Genomic DNA, 18,826 nt, shown 5'->3' on the forward strand with positions numbered 1-18,826 from the left:
GTACTTTTAATATACCAAACATGATAATTTTATGTCAAACAAAATTGTATATTTGAATCGTACTAGAGATATGATACATTTTTATGTTCTGAATGTAATCATGCAACTTTCAGTCTATAAAGGTATTAATATATTCTTCAGGATTTTTTTTAAAGTTTTCCCCCTAAAAAAAAATAGAACAAACCTATTTTTCCTATGGCTTCAAACTGCTTAGCTCAAACTAACAAAGTTTCGGGATGCCTTAATTTTCATACAGCAGAACAGGGCTCTGTTATCCTGTAGAGTTATAATTTTCTGCATTTGGAAAAGAATAAGACTTATAAGGTAGACTTTCTATAACATTGTCAGTTGAGCAGTTGTAAAGATGTCCCTAAATTCACTCTACTAGAACTGAGGAAGAAAGGAATCAACCAAAAACAGAGGGGTCAAAAAATTTCCCAAGAAATCAGGGTAATCAGGTACTGCCCGAAAACACACAACAACCCTGAAATCAGGGTAATGTATCCCAATGCCTTGTGTGTGTGTGTGTGGTCCAAAAATGAGGTTATGTACTCTGCTTGTGGACTGTACTATAAGAACTGTGTGTTAAATGCAGTGGAATTTTCAATGGTATTAGAAAGGATCCCGAACTCACAAAATCCAAGGTAGAAAACCAGGTTTTGTCACAGCATTTGCTGTCCTAGGACTAGATCCACCATCAGATGCACATCAGCTGTCTGATTCAGTGAGTTCGAGTCCACAAAAGCATCTGCCACAACAATACTTTTAAGTTCTATAGTGTTTTGCTTGCTTATTGTTTTACTGCTACAGACTTACACAGATGTATCTCAATTATTGCACTTGTGATAGCATGTGAAATTATATGTGTGAAATTTATGCCAGAATAAAACAAAACAAATATATGCCTAAAAGTCTAAATCCAGAGGACATTTGGGAGTGTCCAGTCCAGCAACTGATATGAATAAAGGTGAAATTGTTTTTGAGTGTCCAATGAAGACACAATAGAAATAATGCATGAGCACAGAGGCCGAATGGATACAGAAGGAAATAATGACGCTGGAGATAATTGCACACTAAAAACACTCCTAGTCATGCTCAAAGCCAAGACGGTAAAATTGGAGTGCTTGTTTTCAAAGCAGAACATAAATATATTGTGCATAATGCAAACATGGTGAAATGCAAAGCACCAGTGAGATATGATCAGCTCTGGCTAGCAAAGGCATGGAACTGTGTTCTGGGGATGACGTATGTTAAAGAGAGCGCAGTGGCAACCCAACTAGAAACATTAAAAGAGGCAGGCTATTCTAAATAATCACTGTGGAATATCATGCCCATAAAATAATTTTGTACTGGGGAAATTTCATTCTTCCCTTTAAGACCTCTTAGTTTCTCTAACACGATTTGAGTGATCTTAAAATAAAGAATGAGATGAAGGAGACCTCTAAGGAGAATATGCTATAGTAAAGAAAAAGTTGTAATCCTGCAGCCTAGGGACTTTGTGGTCTTTTGTGGTGCTGTGTGCCCTTTGGAGTCATCCAGTTACCTGTAAGCCCCTACAAAATTCTCAACAGGCCATGAACAAAATTTTGGCAAAAGACATTCCTACTAAACCCCAAGACTGTGGAGCGACCTGCTGGAAGAGATCCGACAGCTGAATGAGCTGAAGACATCTGAAGACCTATCTCTTCAGGAAGGCCTATCCAGTCACTTTTAATCATGAATTTCAAACTCGTGTCTAGTGCTCACTATATTTTAATCCTTGTTCTGTGTATTTTAATATATGTATTTTGCAGAAATACATTTTAATGTTTGTATTTTATATAATGTGTATGATGATTATGTGTCTTAGCTATGTTGTAACTCATGTCGAGTCACAAGGAGAGGCAAGTAAGAAATAAAAGTATTATTTCTATTACTATTATGGCTATTACTATTAAAACTGCTTCAAAATTATCTTGCCAGCCCCAAATGACAGAAAAACACCAAACATGGCCCTGCAAACAATTGAAAGAAACAAAATGTCACTTCCCCATATAGTGGCTGTAGTGGTGCAGTGTAGATCTCTCAAGTCTTGGAAGGGCTGGAAACATTCCTCTGAGCCCCAAATCACGGCACCTCCTGTCTTTGAGCTACTTCTATATACATAACCGTACCATACAATGGTTGATCATGAAGTTTATGTAGATGTTTATGTAGACTAAACCTCATCCCAATTGGAGCATAAAGTGGGAGGAATCATCTTCTTACTTTAGCATTTCATGAGTTTCCGTTTTTTAGAAAAAATGATAATTCATTTGTTGCCATCACACATGATGTACTCTGTCAGTTTCTACATAAATCCTATACTTTCTGAGCTATCACACAGGCAAGTGTATTTTCAGCCAATACTGCTGAATACTGCAGCCAATATTGCAGGGAACCATGATGGTGCAGTGGGTTAAACCCTTGTGCCGGCTGAACTGCTGACCTGAAGGTTGGGTTGCTGACCTGAAGGTTCCCGATTTGAATCCTCAAGACAGAGTGAGCTCCCGTCTGTCAGCTCTAGCTTGCAGGGACATGAGAGAACCCTCCCAGCTAACACATCCAGACGTCCCTGGGTAATGTCTCTGTAGATGGCCAATTCTCTTACACCAGAATAAACTTGCAATATGTTCTCAGGTCGCTTCTGACATGATAGAAATAAAATAAAAAGCACCAATACTGCTTTCCTTTTTTAAAGGAAAAGAGGAAATCTTGAAATTGCAGAAATCCAAAAATTTGGTCTAAAGGGGGGGGGGGGGGAATATTCGTACAGCAAACTGATAATAGATCAGGGTTGTTGTATGTCTTTCGGGCTGTGTGGCCATGTTCCACACAGCCCGAAAGACATACAACAACCCTGTGATCACGGCCATGAAAGCCTTCGACAACACATTGATAATAGATCGGAATCATGCAATGTCTGAATAAATTATTTTTAAAAAAATTACTGTAAAAATCCATACAAGAGTATTAATAGTGAGAAAAAGGGCATCGAGGCACATTTTGGGACTGCCCACAGGAACACTACACTACTACGATCTAACACAGAGGAATCTAACAGTTCCTATCCAATATTAAAACAAAGGTCTTTAGCTATTTCTGTGAGAATTGTGAGCTCTGAAGGCAATAATAATAAACTTTATTTATATCCCACCACCATCTCAGACAGGGACTCAGGGCAGCTTACAAAATAGCACATGATGGTGCCATACAATTGCATTCTGACTCCAAAACTTCTATTTCTATACACTTTAAAGGCATTTTAAAAATGGAGACCCACGGGGAAAGAGCGGAAGTAGTCTTGCACCATTTGATGGGCTCTGTGGGGCTCCGTTTTTAATTTTTTTAAGTGTGTAGAAACACAAGGATCCCTGTGTCTGATGAGGTCCTAAATCATAAGTGACATCCAAGACATGGTGAGTGCTGTTGGCAAAAAGTAGCACCAGTGCTATCAAATGGATATAAGTGGAAAATATGGAAAGGGGAAAAAAATATGAGGAGCCACAGTGGCGCAGCGGGTTAAACCACTAAGCTGCAGAACTTGCAGGTCGGCAGTTTGATTCTGCGGGATGGGGTGAGCTTCCATTGTTAGCCCCAGCTTCTGCCAACCTAGCAGTTTGAAAACATGCAAATGTGAGTAGATCAATAGGTACAGCTTCAGCGGGAAGGTAATGGTGCTCCATGCAGTCATACCGGCCACATGACGTAGGAGATGTCTATGAATAACGCCAGCTTTTTGCCTTAGAAATGGAGATGAGCACCAACCCCCAGAATCAGACTCGACTAGACTTAATATCAAGGGGAAACCTTTACCTAAGTGGAAAATAGCTAAAGACTTCCAATTCATTTGACTTGAGGCAACTTCCTAATCAAATGGGGACTAGTAAAGGGAAAAATAAAAGCTAGTCAAAAAGTTCAGCTAAATGTATACTGCAGAACAGGAAAGGTAACACCAACTCCAAGCATGGTTATCAGCATGGTTAATAAGCAATGTTAAGAAAGTTATCCAAGGGGGTGAAAAGACTTTCTCCAAATGTCGTTGTACACAGATTACAGGATCTACTCTTTAGAATGTTTTGTCTTATCGTTAATAATATAATACCAGCATCATTCTGGACACCTTCTTTCAACTTACATTTTATTTTATGTTTTATGATGTCTCATACCAACAAATCTTTAGACATGGCTGCTTCTGTGTTGTATCCATAAATTACAGGAATATTCATCATGTTTTGATCCCATGAATGAACTAGGGATTTTAATGATGACAGAAAATATAGGTTTGCTGGTTTACTGGTTTTGTGAGAGAGAAGGTTTTAATTAGTAGATTCCTATGATAGTCTACATTCCCTCCATACATTTCTCCTTGATTCGCTGGCTGGTGGAAAACGCATTTCCCAAAGAAAAAACAATCAGCAGGATTCCCATAGGAATATCGGGTTCATATATAAAAGAAACACTGCTTCAGGAAAGATGTCTGGATCTTGTGCAACTATTGAGTAGCAACAAAGATGCCCTAAGGTTTAGCGACGACTGTCATGAAACTATCTTCGGAAGAAAAAAAATGACCCGCTCAAAGGCAGGACATAACAGAAACAGACCAATCCAAAGGAACAGTTACATGCATCCAAGCACATACATACAGTCCCAGAGTGGCACAAACTTGTAGGAAACAGCACTCTGACAATCTGAGACATTTTTGAAAAGGCACAGTGACATGGCATACTGGTTTGCTGTCGTTGCACATTCCATCTTTTAAAACCACTGGCATTTGATATATTTTCTCAACTTTTAGTACAAGGGAAAATAAATTTGAAATTGGACCTGCTACAAACATGAAGTGTGACATATTTGCAATGCTGAGGCTGCATATATTTTCCCACTTTACTTGCCCCTCTTTTTTCTGTTTCCAACATAGGACAAATGTTAATGTAGGGATTGCTGTCTCTTTTCTTGTGCATACAAGGCTGGCATCCCTGGCTTTGTCATGCCTCCCAGCAGTGAATCCCCTCCATGGTCCACCAGTATTAAACGATCATGTTGTCCATTTCCCAGCAACGAGAACTCCTGTTACAAAGTTATTGATTGGTTTCCATGCAGATAGATGGGCTTGTCAAGCTCCCTTTGCCTTCTCCCTGAATCCACCGCTGTTTGGGTAGATCGTTGCTTTTTTTTGGGGGGGGGGGGGGAGTAGGACTGCATAGAGAGACCACCCTCTGCACAACACTCTTCACACAGACCACCCACTGTAATAAATAGAGCTGGGCTGAGCGATAATAAAAGTAATTGAGTGGGTTACCTGTGCAGGCATAAGATTTATATCTCCTCATATTTGAAGTGATTGTTTTATTGAGTTCTCAGTACGGTTAGGATGCTATTTATTTATTTATTTATTTATTTATTTATTTATGGAATATTGCTATAGCATTGCCTCGCATCTTTCCTCTTCTCCAAATGGGACTTGAAGGAAAGCCTGTCAAAACATACCTTCCAAACGAGCCCTTTAAGGTGCTCTCTCTTCATATGTACTGACTCCCACTTTGCAATTTGCAATTGTGGAACTAGCCATGATGCCAGCAGCAAGAATGGTGCGATCTTTAAAGAAACGTAGAAATTGTGTGCACCGAAGATGATGCCTTGCAGCGTAAAGAAGAAATGTCCTGCTTGCTTAGAAAACAAACAAGGCAAAGCTAAAAAGAGAAGTGTTTATACGTAGGGTGGGGAAAGGCAGAAATTACTGAAAGAAACGGCATCACTGTTGCAGATGAATCTGCGTTTGTCTATATGACAAAGCGAATAAGAGCTTCCCCTTTTCATTTTGCCCAAATTCATATATACAAAAATGGTGGAAAGCAAATATCCTAGTACCCACCTGGGAAACTGCAAGTCAACAGTCACCCCAAAAAACCTTTAACTATAATAGTGGTTCTCAACCTGTGGGTCCCCAGATGTTTTTGGCCTTCAAATCCCAGAAATCCTAACAGCTAGTAAACTGCCTGGGATTTCTGGGAGTTGTAGGCCAAAACACCTGGGGACCCACAGGTTGAGAACCACTGAACTAAAACACCAATCTACTTCAAATCCTGAAACACCAGCAGTAAAAACTACCTTCTGACTGGAAAACCTGGTATCTCAAAAGAATCAACATGGAAGATTATTATAAAACATTCACTGCTTTACGTAATTGGAATACTATTTAAAAACTACATGGCAAATATTACCTTTCTAAGAATTCTCTCTATGGTAGGTAAAAGTAAAGGTTTCCCCTTGACATTAAGTCTAGTCAGGTCCAACTATGGGGGTTGGTGCTCATCTCCATTTCTAAGCCAAAGAGCCAGCCTTGTCCATAGACACCTCCTAGGTTATGTGGCCGGCATACCTGTATGGAGCACTGTTACCGTCCCAATGAAATGGTACCTATTGATCTACTCACATTTGCATGTTTTCAAACTGCGAGGTTGGCAGAAGCTGGGGCTAACAACAGGAGCTCACCCCGTACTGCAGATTCAAACCATTAACCTTCTGGTCAGCAAGTGCTCCAGTTTAGTGGTTGAACCTGCTGTGCCACTGCTGGTCCATGATATAGAGCTCTAAAAACATTTCCTTGATTCATACTGCTTGTTTTAAAATATATACAGTAGAGTCTCACTTATCCAACATAAACAGGCCGGCAGAACGTTGAATAAGTGAATATGTTGGATAATAAGGAGAGATTAAGGAAAAGCCTATTAAACATCAAATTACATTATAATTTTACAAATTAAGCACCAAAACATCACGTTTTACAACAAATTTGAAGAAAAAGCAGTTCAATACACAGCAATGTTATGTAGTAATTACTGCATTTACGAATTTAGCACCAAAACATCACAATGTATTGAAAAGATTGACTACAAAAACATTGACTACTAAAAGGAAGACTGTGTTAGATAATCCAGAACATTGGATAAGCGAATGTTGGATAAGTGAGACCCTACTGTATATCTTTGTTACCAATGAAGTCTTAATTCAAAGTATTTAACAATATATAAAAACATCCCTTCTTTTTTTTCTTCGGAAGGAGCATGAGTTACCTTCCCGAATCAAATCAAGATATGTTATAGTGTTCTAAAAGGCTCACCAGCCAAATGCTTCTGAAAGCTCACAAGTGTAAAGGCGATGACTTCTTTAGTCAAATATCCAAAGCCTGTGTATACTATGTAGCTGTAATACACAGCTAACAGCTTTGAGTCTCTCTATCGAAAGAAAAGCAGGATAAAATTAAGTAAGTAAATAAATAAAATTGTGACATTGTTCACATGTTTTTCTAATCCCTATTTATGAAAACCAACCATGCTGCTTGCAGCTTTCAGCAGATCTTATGGCAATAAACTGCAGAAGTTAATTATGCGCTTGTTCATGTCAGTCCTGAACCTGTTACCAATTAGGTGACCTTCAGTGCAGTGGTACAAGAGAACACACTCAACAAATGGACACACACATACATTTTCACTATCTGCACAATATCCATCATTTTTAAGCCTCTATCATTCCCCTTCTTCTTTTCTCTATTTCTAAAATAAGTCTCCAAAAGCTTCTCTTTCCCTATAGAAAAGGTGCTGAACCTCTTGCTCTCTCTGTTTCTACATTTCCTGTATCTTTTTTTTAGTTCTGTGCTATCCTTCTTGAGATGCAGGCTCCAAAATATTACCAGGGTATTTTTTTCAAAAGATAAATGGCCTTGCAGTTGGTCCTCCATATCCATGGATTTTGTATCCGTGGATTCCACTATCCATGGCTTGAAAGGATTCTTAAAAAATTCAAAAAGCGAGCCTTCATTTTGACATTTCATATATGGGGAATCCTATTGCACATAATATAGGGCTGTGATGGTGCAGTGGGTTAAACTGTTAAACTGTAGAACTTGCTGACTGGAAGGTCAGTGATTCAAATCCGCAGGACAGGGTGAGCTTCCATTGTTAGCCCCAGCTTCCGCCAACCTAGCCGTTTGAAAACATGCAAATGTGAGTAGATCAATAGGTACCGCTTCTGTGGGAAAGTAACAGCACTCTATGCAGTCATGCTTGCCACTTGACCTTAGAGGCATCTATGGACAATGCCGGCTCTTCGGCTTAGAAATGGACATGAGCACCAATGCCCAGATTCGGACACGGCTAGACTTAATGTCAAGGGAAAACCTTTACCTTTTTATTGCATATAATAGAACATGAGTATCTACAAATATCGGTATTCACAGAACCGGTCCAACAATGAGGCGAACTGAGCGGTCGCTTGAGGCGCAAAACATACGGGGGCGCAGTCGAGACTGCTTTTTCTGTTGATTTGTTATAAAACATGATGTTTTGGTGCCTAATTTGTAAAATCTTAATGTAATTTGATGTTTAATAGGCTTTTCCTTAATCCTTCCTTATTATCCAACATTTTTGCTTATCCAACGCTTTTATTTTTCAGTGATTGGTTTGGGGGGGGGGGGGCTGCCAAAATTCTGTTCGCCTACACTTGAAAAATACCTAGGGCCAGCTCTGGGTATCCACAAATGGTTTTGGAAGTAAATCCCAGCGAATCTGAAGGGCCTGCTGTATAACATAGGGAGAAACCATATTAGAAGCAGACTACACACTTGGTATGCAGAGATCACTGATTCAACTCTCGGCATCACTGGGTATGGATAGGAACAATCCTGTCTGAAACCCCTGGGACCTGCTCCTAGTGTATGTCAACAGTCCTGGACTATATGAACCAAGAATCTTGACACCATATTAGACAGCTTCCTATGTTCATCTTTTATTTTCAATTCCCTATTAAATAAAAATGCCTGGATTTTAAAACAGGTAGCGTAAAAAGTCAAAACCTCTCCAGAGAGTGCCAGTGACAGATGCACCCAAAATGCATTCTTTTGTCAGGGAAGATTTATTGTGCTTTTGACAGATGGACATGTATCAAAACAAAAGAACACACACACATACACACACTGACTTGAATAGTTTAGGAACAGAAGCAAAAAATAAGAAGGTAAGAGATGTGAAATGGACTGCAACCTGGGTCGCTGAAAGCCAAATGGAAGGATCAGCAGGAGGGCACTGATGTGTCAGGTTAGCTCGACTCTATATGCGTAGAGTGTATATTACTTAGGGCAAAGATCCCAGGCCTGGGGAAAGGGTGCCATGAAATACTCACCCTTTCCCTTAATGCACAGTTTTAGGCATAGAATATAGTCTGCCTTTATCATCTCTTCGTGTCTCTTTCAGCTCTGGCGGGTGAAAAACAAGCTACCTCGAGCTCACAGGTCTCATGTCCCTTGAGTGTCAGCCTCTCGTGTGGTCATTCTATATCAAAGGTGGTTCAGGGAAGCTAAATCTGTGTCCTCAGCCTATGACTTTTGGACATCCCCACCAAAAGATGACCAAATTCACATGCTTAATAAATAACCAACAACTCTACTAAGATTTGGAATAAATTTGACAAATTAGAGTTTACAGAGTAGGTAAAAAAACTCTGTCAAAACATATAGAAATAAAATATTCCTAGTTGAAATCTGAAGGACACTTAGCTGTTCTTGTACAGAATAGGCAGAGATGAGTGCTACTGGACAAAGGACCTTATCACATTGGGATATATGCCTTTTCTGAGAGTCTTTGAAAACAATTCTAAACAGGTCCTATCACATGATGTTGATCCCATTCCGTGAGTAATCCATTGGAATCCGTCTGCAAAATGTTGCAGAAATGGAGTAATTGCACACAGGATTCTAATCCTGTTTTAAAATTTTTAATATGGTTCTGATGCACTTTTTTATGTATGGTCATAAAATCAGTATGCATCCTGTCAGCTAAAATCTCGTGAGAACGGTAGTTCGAGATTTCCAGGATACATCACTGCGCAATGTTAGAATATTTTAAGTAATATAGGGAAGCATTCAAATGGATTGGGAAGAGCCAGCCTTTCGTAGTGTGACGAGTCGAAGTGCAGTATTTTTAAAACGTAAACACAAGTGTGATGGAGTCAGTATGCATTCAATATGAATAAGTGTACTAAAAATATGGGATACATACTGATATGAGTATATCCCAGTGTGATAAGATCAAGGAGACAAAACAGGATGTGGATCAGCTTAAACACTTTGAGCCCTCCTTGACCCTATATCGGAATGTCCTAATGTTGCCATAGGTATGGCCAGTCAGCTTATACAAAATAATTATAATAAAATGGGAAATGTATCACTAATAGTAATCTCAACTGTCTTATTGTTGGCTCTCAAACGGCCGGAACAGCACCGTCAACATCTTCAAGAGAAGGATATCAACAGGCTTTGGAGAACCTTAAGTTCTGTACAAATATAAAATATCTCTAGGGGAGAAAACACCCCTCCTAAGGAGGACAAGGGAAGGAGAACAGAAAAACTCTCCAGACTATGGAACATAGGAAACCTGATGTAGAAGAAATAGAAAACTGGGTGGTAGGAAGTTTACTGGAGAAGGCTATGCCTAGCTGTAACAAGAGTAGAAGAACACTGAAGGGTTATAGATGCACAAACTGAGGGGGGGGGACCAAAAAGAGGGCAACAAGAAATACCCGAAAATGGACTAAGGGCACTCATTAGCTGTGAGATGATAACTGACAACAAGAGAATTATGAACAAGTAAACTAAGAGAAAGGCCTGCTAGCACTACTGGCTGGCATCTTGAACAGGAATACTCCTCTTAAAATGTGCACACACATTGCAAGACTTTATTATTTGTTCCCCTGTAGCATCATCACATTGTTTTTCTTAAACGTTTTTGTAGTTTTAAACACTGTATGCCTCCAGGAGAGGGAGATGATAGATAGCTGATAGAGAGGGGGAGTGGGGACAGAGAGATTGAACTAAACAATCAACTTCTACTTTTATTTCACTATTTTCATTCATCTGAATTGCTTCCCAATGTTGAGGAGGAGTACAATTCTGCTATCAGGGTCAACTGACATCTACTCTGCAATAACTATTAGGCATGTGCAAAAAAAATTGGATGAGTCGGAATTTGTAAGAAAACCGGAAGTCTTGTAAGTTAGAAGCCATACCTGAAGCGTTTTGTTGGCCCACATCAAATATTTTAGAATTGAAACTTACTACATACTTTTTCATTTTAGTTTTGTAAATTTCGAAAGCTCCCAAAGTCAGTTTCATTCAGTACAAGGAAGCAAAGCCATTGTGCCAAAAAGGCTGCCTGCCTGCCTGGCCATTTCTCTCCCTGAAATTAATGGCATCTCGGCATTAGGAGCAGTAAAAAGAGGGAGTAGTGCATTTTGGGAACAGCCCAGAACTCTGTAGTAGTTTGGGAAGGGGACAAGCCTTATTGTCCTATAGCACATCTTTCTTTGTTGAGTCTCCATCAATTTAGGAAAGTTTCTGCCATAACAGCAAAGTTTCTGGAGTAGAATAACTACTTTCAAAATAAGGACTATACAATTAAACGGGAAATAACACTTTGAAACTATGAACATATTTCCTTTATTAGTAAAAAAGTTGTCTATAAAAACTGAAAATTCACCAAAAAACAGTGGATAAATGAAATATTCTGAAATTTGGTGGGCTAACAGTGGTAAATGTGTTTTACCATTGTAGTAAGTTTCACCCCAATAGCTTTAAAAATGAGGGAGATAGGAGCCTGTGAAGTTTCCTCAAGTATAGTAATTTATGTGCAATTACTGTAATGAAATAGTATTATAGTAACAAATTTTTCACTAAGTATACTTTAGAAACACTTTAGAAATGAAGCGCCAGCACCCCCAGTTTTGTAATTACTTTTGAACCATTTTAATGGATTGCACATCCTTAATAAGAGTTAGTCTAGTGCAAACTAAAACTCAAAAACCAAAAGCGGTGATTCGCTGTCCAGTCTACGGATCAACCGTCAGCTACCATTCCTGCCATACCTTCTTCCCTTTGTCATGGCCATAAAAACTATTTGTCTGAGAGTTTTACCTTATCATATTTTATTTCCTAGGTAACTTCTGGCTCTTACTGTTAAGATTGCCTGTGTCTAACTTTAACAGAAATGTATGATGAAACTAAGCACAAATAGAATGAGGTAGATGTTTACATTTGATTTGGATGGATAATCTACCTTTCTTCAATATACGTTGATGGAACCTAAGACTCAGAATTTTTGTTGAATCACAACCTATTCACTTTACATTTTTTGGCAATATACTGTATAATCTGTCTTTTTGGTTTGCTTTACCTCACTCACATATTCTACTTGTCTCTTGCACACATTCTCAGGTCCATTCTATTTGGCAGATCTCAATACAAACCTGCCTGGACCCTGAGGTCAGGAGATAGACCCTTCTCCCAGTCCCACCACCATCACAAACACGGTTGGAGGAGACACGAGAGAGGGCCTTCTGCCCGCATCTATGGACTATCTTTTGTTCTTCTGGTGGCAGGCTTTTAAAGAAGAAAGCTTTTAAGAACACACCACAAATGGCTGTGTAGTGTTTGAATTCTTTTAACCATTTTAATGGTTTTGATGCTTTTAACTATTTTATTTTTAATAGGTCCATGTTTCATTCCATTTTAGTGTTTATCTGTTATAGGTTTTAAATTGTACATTGTATTGTTTTTAGCATTGTTAGTCATTTTGTTTCTCGTTTAAGAGATGAAAGCTGGATAATAATACCAATAACATATTATTGAAATTTAGCACACTAATTCCATCACAAGTTGGGTTATTGATCAGTGCAATGACTGTAAGCCCCTTCCAATGAATCTGTATATGAACCCAACATTATTAAGCAATTGTTTAATTGGGATTTTAAAGCAAGTAAAGTACAGTCGAGTCTCAACTTATCCAACATAAACGGGTCAGCAGAACGTTGGATAAGTGAATATGTTGGATAATAAGGAGGGATTAAAGAAAAGCCTATTAAACACCAAATTACCGTGTTTCCCCGAAAATAAGACAGTGTTTTATATTAATTTTTGCTCCCAAAGATGCGCTAGGTCTTATTTTCAGGGGATGCCCTATTTTTCCATGAAGAAGAATTCACATTTATTGATGAACAAAAAAATGAATATTTATTATATACTGTACAGTAGTTGTCATCACAAATCAGCATAACCAGACAAACTGTGAATTCTATCAAGAATTTCTTGTTACTACCATTATTTACATATACAACACTCTATGGTACATACATTTACCAATCCTGCATGTTCTGGTTTTCTGTTTGGCAGACATGCTTCCAAACAAAAACTTTGCTAGGTCTTACTTTTGGGGGAGGCCTTATATTTAGCAATTTAGCAAAACCTCTACTAGGTCTTATTTTCAGAGGATGTCTTATTTTCGGGAAAACAGGGTAGGTTATGATTTTACAAATTAAGCATCAAAACATCATATTATACAACAAATTTGACAGAAAAGTAGTTCAATACGCAGTAATGCTATGTAGTAATTACTGTATTTACGAATTTAGCACCAAAATATCACGATGTATTGAAAACATTGACTACAAAAATGCGTTGAATAATCCAGAACGTTGGATAAGTGAGACTCTACTGTACATCTAGCCACCGACCAATATGTCTTTTGTCTGTGTGTCACTATAATAAAATATAAGAACCTAAACAGAATTCTTTTAAGATATTCATGATCTCTGTGTGCCTTAAACAGATACACTCCTGCCTTGTACTTCTACACTACTTTGCTTTGAAAGTTAAATTTACAAATTGGTTAATAACCTCCACATTTTTCTTGCTAATTTTTTGCAGAAATATTTTGCCTTACCTTAAACTAGGCCTAAATAATACCATAAAGGCATCAGATCCTGTCTGGAAGCTAAGCAGATTCAGCTCTAGTACTTAGATGAAAGATCACCAACCGGCTTCATTTCAGATGGCGGAACTGGCAAAAATACTATTATATAAAGTTCGTGGAGTTGTCAGAAGTCTACAGGAGACTTGAAGGCACAAACACAACTTTGTAAAAATCCTCCCTTCCTGATCATGAATTATTACAGTAGAGTCTCACTTATCCAAGCTAAACGGGCCGGCAGAAGCTTGGACAAGCGAATATCTTGGATAATAAGGAGGGATTAAAGAAAGGCCTATTAAACATCAAATTAGGTTATGATTTTACAAATGAAGCACCAAAACATCATGTTATACAACAAATTTGAGGAAAAAAGTAGTTCAATGCTCAGTAATGCTATGTTGTAATTACTGTATTTATGAATTTAGCACCAAAATATCACGATATATTGAAAACATTGACTACAAAAATGGCTTGGATAATCCAGAGGCTTGGATAAGCGAGGCTTGGATAAGTGAGACTCTACTGTACATCCAGGTGGGTAATGAAAAGATTAGCCTACTACACATGAGGGCAAGCCCCCTGCTGGTTAAACCATAGTAAAACATCTGAGGTTCTTAATCTCAAAATATTTGATACCTTCTTAATTCAGTGGTTGGTTCATGTCCTGCATGTAGAAAATACTGCCGAAGTATAGTCTTGGTAGTGAAAATGACAAAAGAGTTTAGAAGTCACAGCAAATGGCGGGGAGGATCCAGGATGGACTTCTTTTTCTTGACTGTATTTTTATTCTTCATCCACTCCTCTAACCCATATTGTATTCCATTGTGTTCCAACTCATTTAGTAATTTCCCTTACATACTAAATTTTGCACACAGTTCCCAGTTCCGGAATACCTTCATAATTATAACAACTTCCTGCTTATAGTCTTAAGGGTGAAAATGCGCAGTTTTTTAAAATCACCCCATCCATCAATCCTATTCAGTTTAATGTGATTAACAGCACAATCCTCCATGTGCTAAGATAAAAAATAAGACATGCCTCCAGCGAAGGGAGCACAGGATTGCACTGTTAGCCCCAGGTAAAATTAGGGGTGTGTGAATCCATTCTGTTATTGTTCTGTTTTGTTTCGAATTTCACACACACACCCTTCTGTTTTGAGAATATTCTGGGAGATTAGGGTTGGGGCGGATTCGAAATTTTCAGTTTCCATTTTGGGAAGAAAACAGAATGGGGGGAACGGGATGGGGGGGACGTCACCTGAAATTCGAAATGAAAACAGAACGAAAAGAGAATGAAAACAGAACGGATTCTGTGCCTTTTCACACACTCCTAGTAAACATGCACCTTAGGCAAACTTACCTGGAATTAAGCCCCATTTAAATCTACGTACTATTGTTCTCCCTGACTCCTATTGCATGGCAAAAGCTCAACATCGGGTACTGTTCTTTTGTTCTTGATGTTACTACCATCTTTCCACTGGTAGATATAGAACAGTCAAAAGACCAAATCACTTATATTAATTACACTAAATTACTTTGTTTAAGGAATAGATCAGAATGCAGAAGGATCTCTCCCTGCAACAAAAATGAGTGCAAGCTGGACAGTATTTTCCTGTAAACAAGGTGGTGAATCGTGTTTTCATTTGCGACATTATCACTTCTCCTGTCATCCTTGCCGGAGTTTTTCACTTTATGGTGACAGTGGGTTGTGATTGGAATCAAGTGCATCAAGAAGAAGAGGGCGAGGAAACCTGTAGTGAACTGGCATGTGCAAGAAAGGAAGTGGGCAATCGGACGGGAGGAGAAGCCCACAGAAAGAAAAGATGAAAAAGTGGAGTGGGGTGATTCTTTCTTTCTAAACAAATCTTTAGTATACAATACATTTTTTTCGTGTCAGGAGCAACCTGAGTCACTTCTGGTGTGAGAGAATTGGCCGTCTGCAAGGACGTTGCCCAGGGGACGCCCGGATGTTTTTGAGATTTTAACATCCTTGTGGGAGGCTTCTCTCATGTCCCCACATGGAGCTGGAGCTGATAGAGGGAGCTCATCTGCTCTCTCCCCGGGTGGGATTCGAACCTGGCAGCCTTCAGGTCAGCTAGCCAACCTTCAAGTCACAAGGCTTTAATCCACTACGTCACCAGGGACTCCTTAGTACATTACAATAATACTACTAATAATAATAATTTATGTTTATACCCTGCCTCTATCTCCCAGAAGAGATTCGGGGTGGCTGACATGGGGCCAAGCCCGTACAAAACAGCAAACCAAAATAAAATGACATCAGAAAATACAGACACAAAAATTAAATTAACACGAAGGGGAAAACAACGAAGAAACCCAATACATGCAAACAAACTAATTATACACTACCAAAGAAAACCACGTAAATACTACAAATGACAACCCCACTTTACTCCTCTCTCCGTCACATAAAAGGCATATAAAAATTGATTCCTCGCCCTCCTGAACAGAGACAAAATACATTAAGGTTCTCTAATTCATTCAAAATGTTACACCAGGGTTTCTCAGGTTTTCTGATATAGGGGACCTGCAATTTGCCCCCTAATATTTGTGCCCAGTGGGGACGACAGAGTCTTTTGGGCTGCCACTGGGCCACAGAACAGCACTGTTCAACCTCACCCTGCCAACCCGCCCTTGCATTTTCAGGGTTTTCTGTGCCTTAAACTCCAAAATGTGTTTAATCCACCAGTCTTTTTTTCCAGATCTCTATGCTTCAATTTTGCTGATGCAACTCAGGTGCAGTGCTTTGTTCATCTACGCAGCCATCTAACAGTTATTTTACATATTAATCTGTCCTTTGAGAATTCTGCAAGCATTGTATTGAGAATGGCACAGGGGGAACTTGTTGGGAGCAAAAGTTGATATTTGCTACCACAAGGCTGAAAAAAAAATCCCACATTATCTGCTTTGAACGGGAATATATGGCAGTGTGGACTCAGATAATCCAGTTCAAAACAGATATTGTGGGATTTTCTGCCTTGATATTCTGGGTTATATGGCTATGCGGAAAGGCCCTGGGTTTTATTATTATTTAGTAGTTGAGTGCAGGATTGCAATTTAGCAGAGCTTCTCTATCAATAGTGCTCTCTGATCTTAAGTTGTATTATTACCATGTCATTCAAAAAATCGTGTTTCCTGCATCTTTTTTGTGTGTAAACATTTATTTCTAATCTCACTCATTCTCATTCTGTGGGTGTCTGGGTGAGATATGGGAAATCCGTAGAGTCCTTTCCTTCTCTTCCAAGCTCAAACAGGCTTGAGGAGAAGTACAATCACGCACAGAGTTGTTCACCTTGATTCTGGCAAGGATTTTAGAATATTAATATAATACAATATATGTTTAAATGCTAATTGAGAATTAACATAAGTGTATTAAATGTTCCCTTCTAACTTAAACATAATTGTGTTGTTGAAGGCTTTCATGGCCGAAATCACTGGGTTGCCGAGAGTTTGTATTGCTCTCCTCTCCTTCCAGTTCCAACCTCATGGAATGAGAGCACTATCAATCTGGGTTGTTGTAAGTTTTCCGGGCTCTGTGGCCATGTTCCAGAAGCATTATCTCCTGATGTTTTGCCCACATCTATGGCAGGCATCCTCAGAGGTTGTGAGGTCTGTTGGAAACTAGGCAAGGAAGGTTTATATATCTGTGGAAGGTTCAGGGTGGGAGAAACGTAATTAAATGAAATTAAAAGGAGGCTGCTTTTTCATTTAAATGCAATGTTGCTCTTTCCCAATAACTTCTTTGTTTTTGGTAACACTAAAGGCCCTTGCACACAGCCATATAACCCAGAATATCAAGGCATATTAACCCACAATATATGCTTTGAACTGGGATATCTGAGTCCACACTGCCATATATCCCAGTTCAAAGCAGATAATGTGGGATTTTATTCATCTGTGTGGAAGGGGTCTAGGACAGAGAAGGCTCCAATAGTTATCCACAGTTTCTCAAAATACTTTTCTCTAAACTAGTTAGGAATATTTAATGCTCTTCCTTTCCGATGTAACAATGTACAACCAATGACAACTCAAATATCTCAACCTTTACCATTACAATCTGCCGTCACCTTTGAGAAGAAAAAGAAATCATGATTTACTGATCCGCCTCAAGATATGTCACCGCACACTTGAAATAGTTTTTTGAATTAGATTACATTATCCATGGGTAAAATGTTTCTAAGTTTTAAATATACTGATAGAATATAACATAAAACCAACAGTTAAACCTGAAGCCAATAAAAGCCCTCAAAAACAACAGCATGTGTTAAGGCACCAAAAGGTAGTAAAAATCTAGGCAAAACCCTTTATGGCAGATAAATCTCAGTGAACCATGTGCCACATGCCCTTCAAAGTATTCCAGAATTGAAGCATGATAACCCAGGTAAGTCATCATCTACACTCAGAGGAAAACCTCTGCTGATGACCTAAATATCCATACATGTTCATCTTACAGAGGATAACCAAACTGTATGTTTTATAGTTGGAAGCATAAACATGTAAATCTGGGAAAGAAATGTATCACTTGTATTTCTCGCTTATCAACGTTCATACCTAAATTTCCCATCTTATCATGTTCCACTACAGTGCATTATGAGACACTAAGAAAATCTAGCGCCTTGGTTCCCAATGTGCTGGGGAAAATTTGATTTTTAAGGAGGGCAATTCAAGTTAACAGTGAATATTTTGCATTTCACACGGTTCCACAACAGTGGTTCTCAACCTGTGGGTCCCCAGGTGTTTTGGCCTACAACTCCCAAAAATCCCAGTCAGTTTACCAGCTGTTAGGATTTCTGGGAGTTAAAGCCCCAAACATCTGAAGACCCACAGGTTGAGAACCACTGTGCTAGAGACTTCCTAGAACAATCTATAAATATATATTGTGACATATAAATTTTTAAAATTAAAATGTTCAGGATGGTCAGCTGGTGACAACGGAGTGGGAGAGAGCCCACTCACAGGGAGAAAAGAGTAGCGAGAGCACAGAGTAAACTA

The 18,826-nt window shown here is 38.8% G+C and overlaps 1 protein-coding gene across 7 annotated transcripts in view; it reads right to left on the bottom strand.

The window, feature by feature from the left end:
* pax2 (paired box 2) overlaps positions 1-18,826 on the bottom strand; it is a 143,794-nt gene that overhangs the window by 105,135 nt on the left and 19,833 nt on the right. The window lies entirely within an intron of this gene.

This window comes from Anolis carolinensis, chromosome 3, assembly GCF_035594765.1.
Source record: "Anolis carolinensis isolate JA03-04 chromosome 3, rAnoCar3.1.pri, whole genome shotgun sequence".
Classification (NCBI taxonomy): Eukaryota; Metazoa; Chordata; class Lepidosauria; order Squamata; family Dactyloidae; genus Anolis; species Anolis carolinensis.